General features: G+C 50.2%; 4 non-coding genes across 4 annotated transcripts; all 4 read right to left on the bottom strand.

Moving 5' to 3' along the window:
• Window positions 1-2,657: 2,657 nt before the first annotated feature.
• TRNAW-CCA lies at window positions 2,658-2,731 on the bottom strand. The gene has a single exon. It is a non-coding gene; the product is annotated as a tRNA-Trp (tRNA).
• Window positions 2,732-2,736: 5 nt separating this feature from the next.
• On the bottom strand, window positions 2,737-2,810 carry TRNAH-GUG. Its single transcript has one exon. It is a non-coding gene; the product is annotated as a tRNA-His (tRNA).
• A 2-nt stretch (window positions 2,811-2,812) lies between these two features.
• TRNAS-GCU lies at window positions 2,813-2,897 on the bottom strand. Its single transcript has one exon. It is a non-coding gene; the product is annotated as a tRNA-Ser (tRNA).
• Window positions 2,898-3,583: 686 nt separating this feature from the next.
• Window positions 3,584-3,657, bottom strand: TRNAM-CAU. Its single transcript has one exon. It is a non-coding gene; the product is annotated as a tRNA-Met (tRNA).
• Between the last annotated feature and the right edge of the window lie 12,719 nt (window positions 3,658-16,376).

Here is a 16,376-nt window from a genome sequence, read left to right as displayed (position 1 = left end):
ACACGGATACCCTCCGGTGTACGCTTCTTTCTGCCCACGATAGCGTGGCTCCTTGTAGACGGTACGCTGGATGTGCCCAGGTACTACTTTCCCTTCCACAAAGTCATCAGCCTCTGTTAGTGATACACGGATAGTTGCCTTCCGCTTGCACTGTTCAGGAGCTTTACTTGTCATGCCTGCCAGCTTGTCTTCGAGAGTATAGCTGTGATGATATTCTGGCTGCTCCAACGTAATAGAGTACAGCTTACTAGAGGCGACCAGCCGTTTGCCGGTCACCGTTACGGGTCCAAATTCGGTGTTCATGTGATGTATGAGTTAGTCCGTCCAGCTATCGGACGGGATGCCCGTCTCGAAGAGGCCTTCGATGAACGCAGTGTCTTGCGCATCAATCTCGGCCTGCTGCTGCTTCACGGCTACACGTTGCCGGTGTGCTGCTACTGCGTTCGGGGAGCCGACGAGCTTCACGGATGGGCTTTTTGTCTGAAAGAGGTCGCGCCCCCCCACTATAGAAGTGGCGGCTGCGCTTTTGTTCCCGCACAGCCTCGGAGTGCTGGACAATAGGGGTGGTGGTCTGAATGGCATTCATCGGTAAAGTGGTATTAAATGTAATCAAAACTCGCTCCTGCCTCCAAGAGCCTTCTCACACTTAGTAGATGGTAACGCATGTCGTCATACGTACTTTTGTTCTGCTCCCCTTTACTTACTATCCTGGCGGGGAATACAGTGCCTCCCCAATGCTGCTCTTCCTGGATATAGGGGTGGTGGTTTATACACCAGCCGTGCGCCATTTTCCAGCAGTAAGACTCGTACTTATGGTAGCATTCCAGGGGCGAACAAAACGGCGCATGGCGCTTTGTATCAGCTTTGGGATTCCGTTTGAAATACCGCCGCTGATACAAGCACCAGTACGTTACGTCTGTGGGAGTTTGGTAGAGCTTATCTAGTAGTACGCCGTTTAAGCGCATCACTAAGTTCATACTCATTACTTCGTGGCCGCTGGTACAGGATTCTTCAAGCCTACCGGCTCGTAGAACTGCACACCCGTCAGCACCACGGGCACAATGGCCGTCTCCACGAAGATGACATCCAGCACTACGTTGCCGATACAGACATCGTATTTCACGTTGTCGTTCTTACGAGAGCTTGCATTCATCCACCCGTACGGCTCATAGGTCACGCCGTTGATGGTCTTGCTGTCAGCACACGAGGAAAGAGTGGCCGCAGCCAGCAGCAACATCAGAAACTTTTTCATGAAAAGAAGGAGGGTAAAGGTGACAATTTCTCCTGGCGAGGGGTATCCGCCCAGTTAGGTAACTTAGAACGCGTGCATGTGTGCGTAGGAAGCGTGGTAGCTTACCACTGGCACCAGCTTCAGGCGTAGCACCTTGCTACTGCCTTGGCCGTGCAATGCCATAAAGGCTTGACGGTAGGCATCACCGGTGAGTTCACCACTCTTCTTCTTCTCTTCCAACTCCTCCTTGGTATAGGGAGGCAGGTCTTGAAGGCGGTACTTGCTGAGGGTGCTGTAGTTCACGTCTACCGCGAACGTCAAGTCCTCAAACTGGTCTTCGATTTCGCCGAAGTTTGTTGAGCGCGTACGGAAATTCATGTACTCACCCCACTTCTCCGGGTCATCATTGTGGTTGAGTTCCTGGCTGTAGGCCAGCGTCTCTTCCGTACCATCTTCTTTGACGTATACTACGTCGTAGCGCGCCTTCAGTTCCTTGACATTCAGGATGTCTTTGAACTCCGTGAGGCTGCGGTTGTGGATATTCACCATCGTCACCAGACTGGTCACAATGTCCACGGTAATCATTTCCAGCTTCGCGATGAAGTGGATAGTGTCTTCTTGCAAGTGCTTATGCACCAGCTTGTCGGCCACAATTTCCTCAATCACCTCGCGACCCAGGTTGCCGAAGGTCTTGGTGAAGAGGATACGCCCTGGCCGCTGTTGCATAGCCGAGTGAATCTTTGGCTCGTTGGTCGTGAGCAGGAATACCTTGCGGTATTGCGTCTTCATTACCCCGTCCATGAGGGTGAGCAGCGTGCTGTCAGCTTCGCCGTCGTTGTACTCGTCTCCACGAGTAGCCTTGAAAATCTTTTCGTACTCATCGGCAAACAGCACCACGTCTTGTTGAATGCTGCCGAGGAAGTCAATCATACCCTTACCCAGGTTGCTTTCCAGCAGGATAATAGGCATGCCCAACTCATTGCTGAGTATCTTACCTGTCACCGTTTTGCCGGTACCTTGAATGCCATTCAGAAGTATGCCGAGGTTGTTCTTAGTGCCGTGCCACGTAGCCTTGGCAATCTCGATGAAGTCACGCTCCATGCCGTACACCTTCTCAGGAAGCTGGAAGCTCTTCCCAGTCTCTAGTTCGGTGAGCCAGAAGCCCTGCATTTGACTGAAGTTAATCTTCAGCACGCTGTTGGGCAGCAGGTTGGTTAGGCTGTTGTCTTCCACCGGGAAGAAGTCATTGTCTTGATTACTCCAAGCTTTTGCCATGAGTGAAGGGGGTAAAGTGGTGAATGTGATGATTCCTCTGGCGAGAGGGTTACGCCCAGTAGAAGTAGAAGCCTAGAGTAGAAATCCCCTGCCCTACACCGTGATTCTTCAGGTTGGACAGGGGAAACAGAGCTTGGTAGTTCTACAAATGCACACCTGCCTGGGGTCGAACCAGGGACACACGGTTTTGGAGACCGTTGCTCTACCACGCTGAGCTACAAGTGTGTGTGGGTGACTAGTGAGATTCGAACTCACGACCTTCTGCGCCACAAGCAGACGCTCTAACCGGCTGAGCTATAGTCACAGCGGAAGATGCAAGACTCGAACTTGCGCAGGCTTTTACCCCTGTACGGTTTAGCAAACCGCTGCCTTACCACTCGGCCAATCTTCCTAAATAAAATGCCCGGCAGGCTGGACTTGAACCAGCGACCTAAGGGGTGGTTACCTTTGCTCTACCAACTGCGCTACTGCCGGGTATTAGACAGTTATAAATTCTTTGCCTTTCTACTTTTATAGTAGCTTGACTTTGCTACTACACAATCTTTACATCGACATCCCTTCCGTATTCAGTTATAGTACCATGATTAGGCGGGTTAATACGTTGCTTATATAGTCTGCCCTTAGCTTTACAGTCTGCGATATTGTCTTTTTGTGTTCCAAGGAACAAATGTTCAGGGTTTACGCATGCTCTATTATCACAGGTATGACATACAAGTAAGCCAGGACTAATAGTACCCTTATTTAGCATATAAGATAGACGGTGAGCATCTAATACCTTGCCATCTACTTTTAATACACCATATCCAGCGCCATTTTTAGCTGCTTGCCATATCCAGCAACTATCTTTCTTATTAACCTTATCCCAGAACCTTTGCATAACTATAAATTATAAGAGCGGAAGGACGGTACTGACCCGTCTTTTGAGGTTTGGAAGACCCCAACATTACCTTTATGCTACATCCGCTTATCTAGGGATTATGTATGACCCCAGTGTAGTAGTTTGTACTCAACGTCCTATGAGTGCCTACCCCAACCAACCACGAGTGCTGGAATTATTCGCCTGCGACTTAGCAGGTGTAGCGGGAGAGGGACTCGAACCCTCGACCTTGAGCTTATGAGGCTCACGAGCTACCAACTGCTACCATCCCACTAGATAAGGTGGTTTTTATCCGGTGTCACCCACACCGTGTATACTAGAGGCGTTGAGGGGATATAAGCCCTCGTGGTGCGCATATGTCTACTGCGTTTTGCAACATTGGCCTCTCTAGCAAGAGGTCAGGGTTTGCTAGAACCCAAGGACTATGTTGCCTCTCCTTTACTGATAGTGCAACGGTTGCAACCGTTTCTTAGGTCTAGCGGCAGAACCCGTTCTGTTTATCACCCTATGCACGTATCAAAACCTACATCACTGTAGGCAACTTAGGCGGTGCTTTTGCGCTCTTACGTAGTAGGAGATTTAAAGGAGCCCTCATCGAGCGTTTATTATTCCCTATCACCTACGTCAATTTGTCCTCTTAACCAGCATGCTTCCTACCTTACTAATAGACTGGCAGATTGGGTTCTGCACCTCCTGATGGTCCTAAATCCACCTACACAGGGCTCTTCCTTGATAAGCTACAGTCTACACGTCTCTCTCATAGGCTCCGTTACTACCTGTCGCTGTCGGGAGCCAGTATTTTATGGTCTGATTAGCATACTCTGTAGGCCGCATGGTTTTACACCGCATGGCTTTATTACCATCTGCTAACTACTACCCCCACTGGCGGGGGATTCAGGTTCTGAGAGGCCCAGGGATACACCCTAGGGCTTGTTTGACGGCATTACCCGTCACATTGGTAGTCCCTAGCAGGCTCGAACTGCTGTTCCCAGAATGAAAATCTGATGTCCTAACCCCTAGACGAAGGGACCAAATAACTACACCGTCTGGGGCTGAGAGGACATCCGCTGTGTCTGCTACCCTCCTCTTACCCTTATAGACTCCGGTTCTGGCTCCACCAGCCGATGTAGTGTAAAAGTAGCGAGCAATGTCCATTCTAAGAATGTCCCCCTCTTAAACGTCCAAAACGTTCTACTTATCTTTTAGTAGCCAGTTGCGTACTTCATGCTTTTCTTACCCACGACACCCCTTGCTGACGCGCAGGTGAACTTGGGGGTTGGTGGCCTTGAGGTCCGTATCTGACGAAGTTTTTACCTCAATCCAGACAGGCTTGCGCATGCCTTTTACGCCAGTGCTGCTGCCTTTGCGCTTGTTGGTCTTGAGGCACCAACGGTCGAGTATTTGTGAATTTTAGAGTTACGCATGGTAGTGGGGAATGTTAAAGTGTTGTGACGAGCAGGTACTATTTGTCCTACTTATTTACAGAGCCAGGTTTGTTGCCCGCGTAGCTCTTGAAGTCTTCCGGGCGCATGCTGCGTTGCATGGCTTCCCAGTTAGCAATACGACCTTCGAGATTGGCAACCTTCTTTTTATGCTTCATGACTAAAGATTGATAAAGAGAGAGTACATCTTCGGCGGAAGACTACGCCCAATACCTGTAAGCCTGCGTGCTACTATAGCTTCCCTGGGGTAACTCCATTGGTATTGCGTTCGCGGTACTACAACAGCGGTCTAAGACATAATGGTTCTCCTACTTGCACATTGCGCCGGCAATTACAAAATCCAAGCCACTACCTCGTGCTGGTAGTTACAGTATATAACGCAATCTGCCGAGAATAGTTATGTTACTGCGTCAGCATCACCGGCGTTTTGCCGTCTGTGATAATGATGCGGTTTTGGCTGCGGAGAAGGGCATCAATGTAGGCTTCTTGCAGGATTTCCTTGGTCAGGCCTTGCGAACGGATAATATTGGTCTCCCGCTCAATCTTGGCCTTCTCCTGTTCCATCTTAGCCACTGCCAACTGGTTCTTCACCTGCTCTACTTCCTGCACGGCGTTATTCGTGGCCTCAATAGCGTCGCCCATGCTCTTCGGCGGGGTAAGGCCAGAGGTCAAATTGGTCAGGGTAAAGTACTTGGCCGAGAAACGTGCGGCTAGCTGATTTTGCACTGCCGTCTCAAACGACCCCATGTTCTTAATCAGGTAGTCCGTTGTATACTTACGAGCTTCCTCTCGGTAGGTGTCCAATACCAGCGGACTCAGGATATTTCGCTGGATATTAGTCATGAACTCATCGCCCAAGCCCACATGCTTGTAGGAGAAGATGATGTCTACCCCCCTTACCGCGCATGGGCTGATAGGAGTACGTAGGGTCTACGGTAAATTTGCCACCGTCCTTGGCCGTGATGTTGATGGCATCCACGTCTACGTGGGTTTGCTCGTACATGGGCACCTGATAGAGGTCAGAGCCGGGGCCGAGCATGCCCTGTGCGCCGGTAACCGCCTTGAAGTCATCCTTCGAGCGGCCATAGTTGGTCATCAGTACGCCTTCGTTGTTGGTCTCTACGCGGTTCCAACCGCAAGAGGACATCAACAGGCACAGCAGGGCAACGAAGCCTAGATTAAAGAAGCTTTTCATGCGGGTATCTTAAAGATGCGTTTATATGGTGTAAAGAGGAGGGCTGTCGCGTGTACGGATAACGTACCCCAAGCAGCAAATGGGAAAGCTACTCTGAAAAGCAGCAATGTGTGCGAAAACAAGCGCAAAGTTCAGGCCTACAAATAGTAGGGCTTTGAAGATTAGGATTTTCATTCGGCTTCTAGCTCTAAAGCGTACGCCTCAGCCAGTGGCTGCCCTATAGCGCTAAGCTGTTCCTGGTCCAATTTCTTAAAGGGTCCGGGGAATAGCTCCTGGCGCTGGCCGCCTGCTGGGATAACCGTTACCAACACCTTGTGGTACGGTACTTTTTGTTCATCAGCCTTGCCCTTGGCATGCTCGATGACAGTGATAGCTTCTGCAAGGGTCATGGGCGTAGCGAGGCTAGAAAGTCAGAGGTACACGATTTATGTGTGGCGTACGCAGTAAACTCCGGGTAGAACGTATGCACGTCCTGTGGCGTACCCAGTAACAGGGTATAGCCGCAGTGTGCGCAGGACTTTGTTTTCCGGCTTTTAACTACGCTGCGCGATTCGTAGTAGTCCTCTTTCTTCAGGTGCTCGTGAAGGTTAAGGGGGGTCTGGAACGTCAGGCATTAGTGAGTGAAGGAAGAGCAGGTAAGGACTCTTGTCCACTGCTAGGTGAGGAAAATCCCTAAGTACAACGCCATGAGGTCAGGGTTGGGAAATAAGATGGTCGCCCTGTTTGCCAGCTTAACCATCAGATTGTAGGCGAATGGGCGAAGATTCTTGAACATGGGCAAACCTTTGCAGGCGATTAGCTGTTATAGGGGGTAGGAAGGAAACTTCCAGTTGGACTAGGAGCTAGTAACCGCTAGTAACTGGTAAGTACAACACTACTGGGAAACTGGTAGAGTTTAGACATCGGCTTGTAACTCTCAAATAGAGAGTCAGTTATCGCCGGTACCAGCGCAATAGGTAGTTGAAATACGCAGAGAGCCTTGCCGGGGGGAGCTACACCAGCGGAGTACTGGAAGCATTAAAGAAGGCAAGGGTAGGCTTGAAACGGTCTCTGGCAGTAGCAGCTACTAAAACCGCAGGAATGCGACTCCCAATGGCTTTGAAAAAAGCTCCTTGGGGTTTGCACGCCTAAGCAGGAAAGGAAACAGCAACCAAACACAACGACAGTGTAATGCGCAACAGACCACCCAAGGCGAGTGCTAATCCTCGCTACTACAGTACAGGGGCTAAGCTAGACATTAACACGCGTGTCAAGCCCCCACGCTTTAACGACGGGCTTACCTACGAGGAGCGAGGAGAGATGTGGGCTAGACAGCGCAAAGCTGCTATTGCAGGTCAACAAGCTTAACACCTACACGGAAAGACCATCCGTGTGCAGTAGCTTTGCGCATACACGTAGTACGGTCTTCTGACCACCCAGTACTACCAGCCCCGCCGCCAATGCGCAGAATCCAGCCCTTGTCTTGCTCATTAACTACCATACCGCCCAGATTGCCGTCTTTGTCAAAGGCAAATATAGGCTCTCCTCTTCCAACGTTTTCCAGGCGGACGGTGGACTCATCCGTGTAGTCTATTAAAATCTTCTTCATATCAAAGGAAAGTTAATTGAATCCCGCTCCCCTGTCACTGAGGAGCGGGTTTTCTATTTACCCGCTGCCGGATGTGGCCCTGACGGTTCTTCTTGGTGCGGACAGCCTCGGCGGCCGACTGCGGCATAATTTTGGCCTCGGTATTTGCAATTGCTTTTTTAATGCGTTGTACTTTTGCAAAATAGTAGGCAGAATGTTGTTCATGCTTTTTGTAAGCATCGTTGTATTCTTCAGTACCCTTTTCGCTCTTGTATTTGAGCATATATTGCTCAGTATCTACTGCAAAAAGCTCTGCCTCTTGCAGGGATTTCTGGTGGCGCGCCAGTGAATTTACACGGCGGGCATTCTTTCTGCCTCGGAAGTTCGCTACTTTCATGGTAGTGGGTACTTAGGGGTGAGTGATGGGGTGTTAGACTTTAAAGAGGTCTACTTACTCTACCAGCCTTCGTAGAGCTTACGAATTTCTGGCTGGGTTTCTCTGCGCATATCTGTACGCAGGTCAGACAACAACTTTTGCACCTCCATGATGCGCGTGTGATAATCTGGTGGAAGAGCCGAGAACCGCGTGCCATCAAGGGCGCGTAAGGCATTCACCAAATGTATGTCACCGCACACAAGTGCTGTGTGTCTGGTTAGCTCATCTTTTGTGAGCTTAATGGCTAGCCTGCGCTTAGCCATTATTTCCAGGGGCGCTGCGCCTGTTTGCGCAGTTCTTCACGAACTGCCTGTGCGTTAGCCGAGAGTTGCTTTTTCATTGTAGTAAATGACCACCAGTTAGAAGCATTTCGTTGTTTGCCTTTGCAATTCGCTCCAAGCATACCTGCTTGATAGCCGCAATAACTAGCGGCTCACCAGAGAAATCTACAATCTGCTGTCTACCAAATTGCGTAGTTACGTGTGCTAATACACGCGTAGGGTCTTGCAGGCAGTTTAGTGCATAGCCATTAGCTTGCAGAGATAAACTGGCTCTGCCTCTACGGGCAAGCTGAGTATCTTCAGGCATTAGAATTCCCTTTCTCTTTGACCACGCAGGCCAGTTGCAGGGATACTTCGGATACTTTGCAGATGCCGAAGAGCTTCTTGGGTACTTTCATGGGCGTGATAAAGTGTTAAAGGGTGATTATTCTTTTACTACCTTGAAGCCGTATTTTTTCAGATAGTCCACTGCCGCTTGTTTTTGTGAGAATGTTGCTCCATTTTGCATTGCGTAATGCACAGCATTACGAAGAGCAGCATCACATTCTGATTGAGGCACGGCATTTGCTAGTACTGGCCGTTCTTGGTGCTTCTTGGTGCAGGCATACACCTCGTTAATCTTGGTAAAGGGAATTACCTGGCAGCCTACCGTGACAGTCTCGTTTACATAGTCGATGACTGCCTTATAGTCTTTGGTAAGTACCACTTCCATCGGCTCAGGGCCTAGCTCAATACCTTGAATAGCTGCGAAAGCATTAAATGCTACAATCGGCCCTTTAGCATTCTGACCGACCATATTATCATTTCCCCTAGTGAGATATTTATCGCCAGAAAAGCAGATATTGGGATACTGCCTATCATATCCATATTCAGGCTTAGAATTAGCTTTTACAGACCCATGCTGCCATCCATATCCTTCTTTTTCGGCCCATTGCATTAACGCATTATATTCTTGCACATTGGCAAACGGAACTACAAAGTTATTTCTCATCTCTTTGAGAGGTTAAGGTGATAGACTATTCCCCTGGACTAACCAGGAAGACGCACGAGCATGTTGGCACGCTGTACGCTGTTACGGAGCACCTTGAGTGCGCGGTGAGCGGCAGGCTTATTGACAATCATGCTTGGAATCGTGATGGCTGTGAGCGTGCGGGCAGCACTGCTTCTTGCGTCGAAGTTGCGCATGTTGGGGTCACGCTTGTACGCACGCTTCATGTAGCCTCGATACACTTTCTCCATCTTGCGCTGGCGGCGCGAGTTGAGCCTGGTATAGGCTTCGTTGTATTCCTGAAGCAGTTCACTGTTCCAGTTTTCGTGGAACTTGAGCCAGAATTTGGTGTCCTGAATGGTGTAGCGCTGTACGCAGAGCAGGACAACGAGGATGGCAATGACAATCAAAAGAGGAGACATGGCGATAAAATGTTGGTAGGTTACTTTACTGTTTTGACACTGGTACCAGCGGGCATCACGTTGATGATATACCGCTGGATACTCTCATTCAAGGCGAGTGCTGCCTTTGCCTGGGCAGTTGCTCCCTCTTCGCTGTAGTCAGCTAAGTTAAGGAGCAACTGCTGCATGGGATTTCCGTCGTAATCTCCGCCTATCTGATAGGTGATGAGTACCGTATAGCCGGTCATATCATACATGGTCTCGTTCGTCTAGCTCATCTTGTAAGTCGTACAACTCACAGACGATGGTACTCATGGCTTCTTTCGCTTCCTTGCCAAACTGTTCGTACAGCAGGCGCTGAAGCTCATGCAATTCTTCCATGCGCAGTCTAATTTGCTCATCCGTCGATTGACGAAGCGCCCGGTAATCTAGCTGCTCATACGCATCGAGCAGTTCTTCTTCAATCTGCTCAAGTGTCTTCATGATGAGGTTATTCGAAGAGGGAAGAGATTTTGTCTTGCAGCTTGTTGTAGCGCTCTTGTTGAGCAGGTGTGAGCTTAGCTGCAAAGTTTGCCGCGTCCAGGCGCTTGGAAATATCCTGTAGCGCTCGGACAAATGTATCAGCGCTGGTCAACTCACGCTCAATAGTCTGTTGTTCAGGGGTTAAGTCTTCCATTACCTATGCTACTTAATAGGCAGATGGTGAGCCTTGCGATACGCTACGTCGTTGATAGGCTCTTCACGCTTGGTGCGCGCATCGTTGTTCGGGATGTCCGTGGTGGGAGCTAGTTGCTTTGTGCAGCTAGTGGCGGCCAGCAAGAGTGCTGCGCCGAGCATCAGGCACAAGAGGCCGATGCGTTGCATTGCTTGAACGTACATGGGAAAAAGTGGTAAAGTGAAGGAGTTTATTTCTTTTCTTCTACGCGCATGCCCTTACTGTATAGGGCTGCGGCAGCCTTTTCGTTGGTACTGTCCCAATGCACCTTCACGAAGGAAGTACTGTGGATAACATCAGCGATAAGCTTTATCTGGCGCTGTTTGTAGTGTATCTCAGCTAATCGTTGCTCTAACACAGAAATACGGTCCCGCGACATTGCGCGCCACTCATCTGTCTGGTTAGGAGCTTTCATAAGACCTACATGGTCTACGACGGTGGTGCCGTTGGCGAGGTGTACGAGGAGCATGTGCTGTGAGGCGTTAGATGTTGGGAAATAGTATTGTAGTCCGTGAGAGATTAACCTGTAGTCTTTATCATGTGTTTCTATCTTTATGAAGAATATACATAGTATTAAGAAACAGCAACTAGGTATGGATGCTGGCACAGCAGCTAATAAGCTCAAGAAATCATTGCTTTTTTCAATGGCTGTTAAGCTTGGTGAAAATTACTGCTTCCAATGTGGTGCTGCAATAGAAAGTCCAGAAGAGCTTAGTATTGAACACAAGACCCCTTGGTTGCATTCTGAGAGTCCTAATGAGCTATTCTTTAGCCTAGACAATATAGGGTTTTCACACTTTTCTTGTAATTCTGCCGCTGCTAGACGTACAAGACCTCGTGTTTGTGGGAAACGCTGTACATATGCTGCTGGATGCAGATGTACGCTATGTACTGCTGCTCATGCTGCTTTTATTGCTAAACAGAGAGCAAGTAAAAAGCAATAGTAGTCCGTATCTGATTCGAACAGATGTTTCTGCGCTGAAAGTGCAGCGTCCTATTAACGTCCCAGTTGCTGGTTAGACCAACGTTTGGTTGTTAATTACCCCTAGACGAACGGACCGGGTAACTGTAGTGTCTACCTACTCAAAAGCTGCATAGACGAAAGCTAGGGCAAAATCAAAGACAAAGGCCTTCCCTGCGACAAAGGCAAAGACACCGGCAAAGACTACTCCGAAGAGTAATTCAATGGGGTAATCAGTGCAGGGAAGCGGAGGTTTGTACGCGTGAAGCGTACGGTCTTTTTAGATTGCACCAAAAGCAAGTTTATGAGACTTATGAAGTTAGAGGGGAAAGCCCTCAAGTAGGTAGTAAAGGAGATAGGTTATGGCTCCTGCCGCTCCTATCTCCACCACTACAGCTTAACTTACTCAGCCGCTGTTAAGAGGTTGAGGTATTCGTCCACGATGGGCTTGAAGCGCTCATCAACCAGGATGCGCAAGCTTGCCGTGGCTGTAATTTCCTGCTGGCGCTTAGCCTCGAAGGCTTGGCTTTCCTGCTGGCAGGTGCCTTCGTAGGCCTGTACCTGCTGCTGGTACGCCAGTCGCAGTTCGTTGTTCTTGCTGTTCACGCGGGCCTGCTCATCCGCATTGGCACGGGCAATACGTGCGTTTTCCTCCGTAACCAGGTTCTTCACCTTGGCCTTGTAGTAGTTCACACGCTGCTCGTGGGCACGGTGTAGGGCCGCGAGTTCAGTGTGCAGCGTGAGCAATTGCTCTGGCGTGTGGTGCGTAGCCACTTGCACTGGCCGCTCTTCCTGCTTGGCCGTGCCTTTGTTCACGGTCAGCCACTCAAGTGGGCTGGCATTGGCGAGGTCACGACGTAGGCTGTCAAGCTTACCCCGCGAGTGGATAAACTGGCCGATGTGGGCAGCAAGTGCTTCCTGTTCGAGGTACTCATTGCTCTGAGCGAGCGTGAGTTGCGACCAGCCCCATTCTTCCTTTACCTGCGGGAGCAGCTTGGGCACGAAGAACTCAGGTGCTTCTGGGTAGGCAACCGAGCAGGTGAACTGCTTGCGACGCAAGGTGTCCAGCAACTCGTCCTTGCCCTTGATGTTCTCCATCAGGAATGCCTGCACCGCGTGCAGTTTGGCCTTCTCCTGGATGAGCACCACAATGTCTGCTGGTAGCGGCTGGCCTACTTGTAGGGTAAGGGTACTACCCTCGAAGTTTACCGTCTTGCTGCTGTTGTTCACAGCATTGAGTTGGTTGTTGATGTCCAGCGCCTTCTGATTAATCAGGTTGCTGATAGACTGTGCCTGCGTCAGGCTGAGGCCAGTGGCGGCGAGGGCAAGGGCAATTTTCATACGGACTACCTGTTAGGGGTTGAGGTGAAGAATGTTAAGCTGCTTGCCAGATACCAGCACGCAACATGCTGTTGACGGTGGCTCTGGAATAGTATACGGGAATCTGTACCAGTCGGAAGGAATTTTCTCCTGTCTGGGTAAGCGATACTCTACTCTGGTCTCTGGTACGGATAAAGGTCATGTGTGGCTGTTAGGCGGCAATAGCGTCTAGTTCGTGTACTTCTTCAGCTACAGTGGTTAGCTGCTGCTCGTTGGCTAGGCGGAAGCGGGACTGACTGAAGTTAGGCTCTATCTTGGACCGAGGAGCCTTGTTCATGGTATTGTCAATCTCTTCCAGCGTAATACCCACGTCGTGGGTAAAGGTGAAGGATTGACGGACAGTATATACTTTATCATGCTTGGGTACGATGATGCGTGGGTCTTGGGCTAAGAGCACGCAGAAGTCATCGTTGATGCACACCACACGCTGACCTGGGTGGAAGATGGGAGTAATCATTTCTTGACGTTGAACAGGCTGTTATAGTTGATGTCAGGAATACTTTCCAGGCCTATAACCAGGCATCCTACTGTGTTTACAATAGGCGTGAAGGTCATAAAGATGGAAATTCCACTAGCGTTTTCTGTGTCCCAACGTCCTCCTTTGCTGTATGCGTTATGGTGGAACTGCCATACAATGGCTGTTGAGCCTAGGTAGATGAGGATGGCTACTAGCCAGTAAGCTGCTTTTTTCATTCGAGTAGCGTGTTTAGCTCTACCCACATATCCTCAAATTCAGGGAACGCTGGGCGTAGGTACAATTCAAAATGCTCTTGCTCTTCCTTGTAGCGAGTGAGCATCTTGCCACCCGTAAGTTTGCTATAGATGACGTTGGCTAAGCGGTCAGCTATCTTCACGAAGGTCGCTATCTTGTTGGTAGCAATCTCCTGGTAGTATTCATCGCAGTGTCGCTCTTGACGGTTGCGGCCCTTGGGTGTTGCTAATAGAAAGCTAATTTCTGCTACTTCGGTGCTGGTAGCCGCGGCTACATCGTTGTAGGTTACGCGACAGTCCTCTATGAGGTCATGGACAGAGCCGCCAGCGTCAGCTAGTAGTTTCATGTACCAGGACGGTAATAGATACCAGAAGCGTTGGATTTGTGCTCTCACTGCGTCCAAATGGTAGCTGTAAGGCTTATCATTGTACAGTTGGCCGCTGCTTTCGTGTGCTGCATAGGCATATTGTGCGGCTTTATCAGCTAGGTAAGTACTAGGCATGGCTATGTAGTGTACAGAAAGGATGGAAAGTAAGGTGTTGCTGAAATGCAGGAAATGTGGGGTATGGGGATAGTCCCACGTTTACACTTACTGCCAATCATAGATGCCATCGAGGACATCATAGGGATTATCGCTGTCAGGCTCCATAGGTAAGGTGCTGATGATAAATGAAGTAAGGTGCTAATGACCTTTCCGGTTCAAGCGTGCGCCCCCACTACAAGAGCAGGGGCGAGCTTTGGATACTATTTGCGGTCGTAGTCGCGGGCAGCGTCAGGGTTGACGTATTGGCCGTTGATGAGGACGACATTCGGGCGGCGTACTTGGGCGTTGTTCATGCTGTTAAGCGGTAAAGTGGGGAACGGTTGTGGGGAATCTTTGTTAAGGCGAAGCAGTACTCCCCCAACCTTACGGTAGGTCAGGGGAGTAGGTGTGCTACAGCATGTCGTCAGCCTCCGTCAGCACGCCAACAGGAGCGCCGTTCTCGCGGGCGGCCTCAGCATCAGCCTCGGCAGCAGAGCCTTGCACGAGCGGCAGGCTCGGAGCCTTGAGGTGAGCGTAGGCAGCGGGCGTGAATACGGCAGCCATTGCGCTCTCGTCCTCGTCTTCGCGCTCGTAGTCGGCGAAGAAGCAGGCACGGAACACGAAGTCACCGGCATCATTGAGGATGGGGTCTCCACCACCCTTGGGCCGCACGATTTGCGACTCTGCGAGCGTGTCCTTGCTGAGCACGTTCTTGCCTATCTGGTAGGCCTGCTCGCTGGTCGTAATCACGTCCGAGCTAATCACCTGATACAGGCGAGCTTGGGGCATGGTGTCCAGCGCCGCTTGCACCTGCTCCGCCGTTACGCCACGCTCGATGGCGAACAGCGTAGTGCGGATGCTGGTGTTGTTGTACTCGGCACCGCCCACTTTCGCGGAGATGCCAGCAATGCCGCTCGAACGGCTGTTGCCCTCGCGAGGCTCGTAGGTGGTGTTGGTCGTCACCTCCTGCTGCAACTGTACGACAGGCTTGCCGTAGTTGTCGAGGATACCCTCGACTGCACCCTTCAGTTCCATGTTCACACGGATGGGGCCAAATTCTTGCGTCTTCATAATCGTAAGCGTTAATGTGTTGGGGAAAAGTTGTTAAGCCGGGGCGAACCCCACCCCCTGCGGGGGCGCAAGGTTAGGGAGGGGGGAGGACAGGGTGAGTATGCTACGTCTGTAAATTCGCAAAATAAAAATTATTATTTTCCTAGCAGTCACTAAGAGAAATTAACCTTGAAAGCTATAAGCTGTTCCTACACTTGAAAACCAAAAATCTATAGCCTTGCACGTAAACGCCACCTACAATACCCCTACCTGGGTACGGGCATACTTGACCGTCTGGCAGGGAATGCTCAGTCTGACCGAGAAAGAGCTAGACCTCCTGTGCCTAATTGGCGAGCGGCAGGTACTGCTACAGGAGAAAATCCTGGACCCTGCCCTGGTAGGGGAAATGCTCCTTTCTACCTCTGCCAGAACAGCGATGAAGCAGACATTGGGTATGAATAACAATCACTTCCAGAACACCCTTACCTCCCTGTTGGGGAAAGGGGCGTTGTTCCGTAGTGAAGAAGGAAACTACAGCATGAACTACAAGCTCATGCCTCGGCATACCATCACCTTTAACTTCACGGTAAATGACTAACCTAGAGATACTTTATCGTGAAATTGCTGCGGAGATGGACTTGCCTGTAAATCAGGTAGAGGCTATCTGCCGGCATCAGTTCCGCTTTGTACGAGAGACAATAGAGGGCGACAGCTTTGCTGCTATCCGCTTACCTTACCTAGGACTCTTTAAGCCGATGCAAGATAGGTTGGTGCGCTATAAGGAGAGCAAACACTGGAACAAAGAAGAGGGAAAAACCGTTCGTCAATAGTAATACTAAGTCTAGGGGAAACATGGAGGCCAAGGAAGAGGTTAAGGAAAAAGAGGTGAAGACCACTGCACGCAGCAAGCGTGACCAGGAGGCACATGAGATGGAGATGCAGAGCCAACGGTCTAGCAATCTATCGGAAGCCGCTTATACCCTGAAGAACTGCATTCAGATGGGAGAGCAAGAAGATGGAGAGGACTGGAAAGCCAGTAGTAAACCACAATGGACTGCTGAGCAGCTAGCAGGGTTGATGGGTAAGCTATACGAGACTCTAATGCAGCTATAGGATGAGCGTAGTCAGTAACTTTACCCCAGACCAGAACTTCTGGGAAGTAAACCCTCAACTGCTATTAGCTACAGAGTTCAAGGAGTTGCACAAGGCAGACAAAAGCAAGGGCAAAGAGAATAGCTCGAAGGTCATGTGGTGGGTAGCCTTCTGCTACGACCTAGACCCCCAGAACAAATGGCGTGGACAACCCCTAGACATCAAGCAGCAAGAACTAGGGCAGGAGATT

The sequence above is a fragment of the Salvia splendens genome, unplaced genomic scaffold, assembly GCF_004379255.2.
Source record: "Salvia splendens isolate huo1 unplaced genomic scaffold, SspV2 ctg1026, whole genome shotgun sequence".
Lineage (NCBI taxonomy): Eukaryota > Viridiplantae > Streptophyta > Magnoliopsida > Lamiales > Lamiaceae > Salvia > Salvia splendens.
The sequence above is the reverse complement of the archived record's forward strand: the minus strand, read 5'-3'. Positions and strand labels throughout refer to the sequence as shown.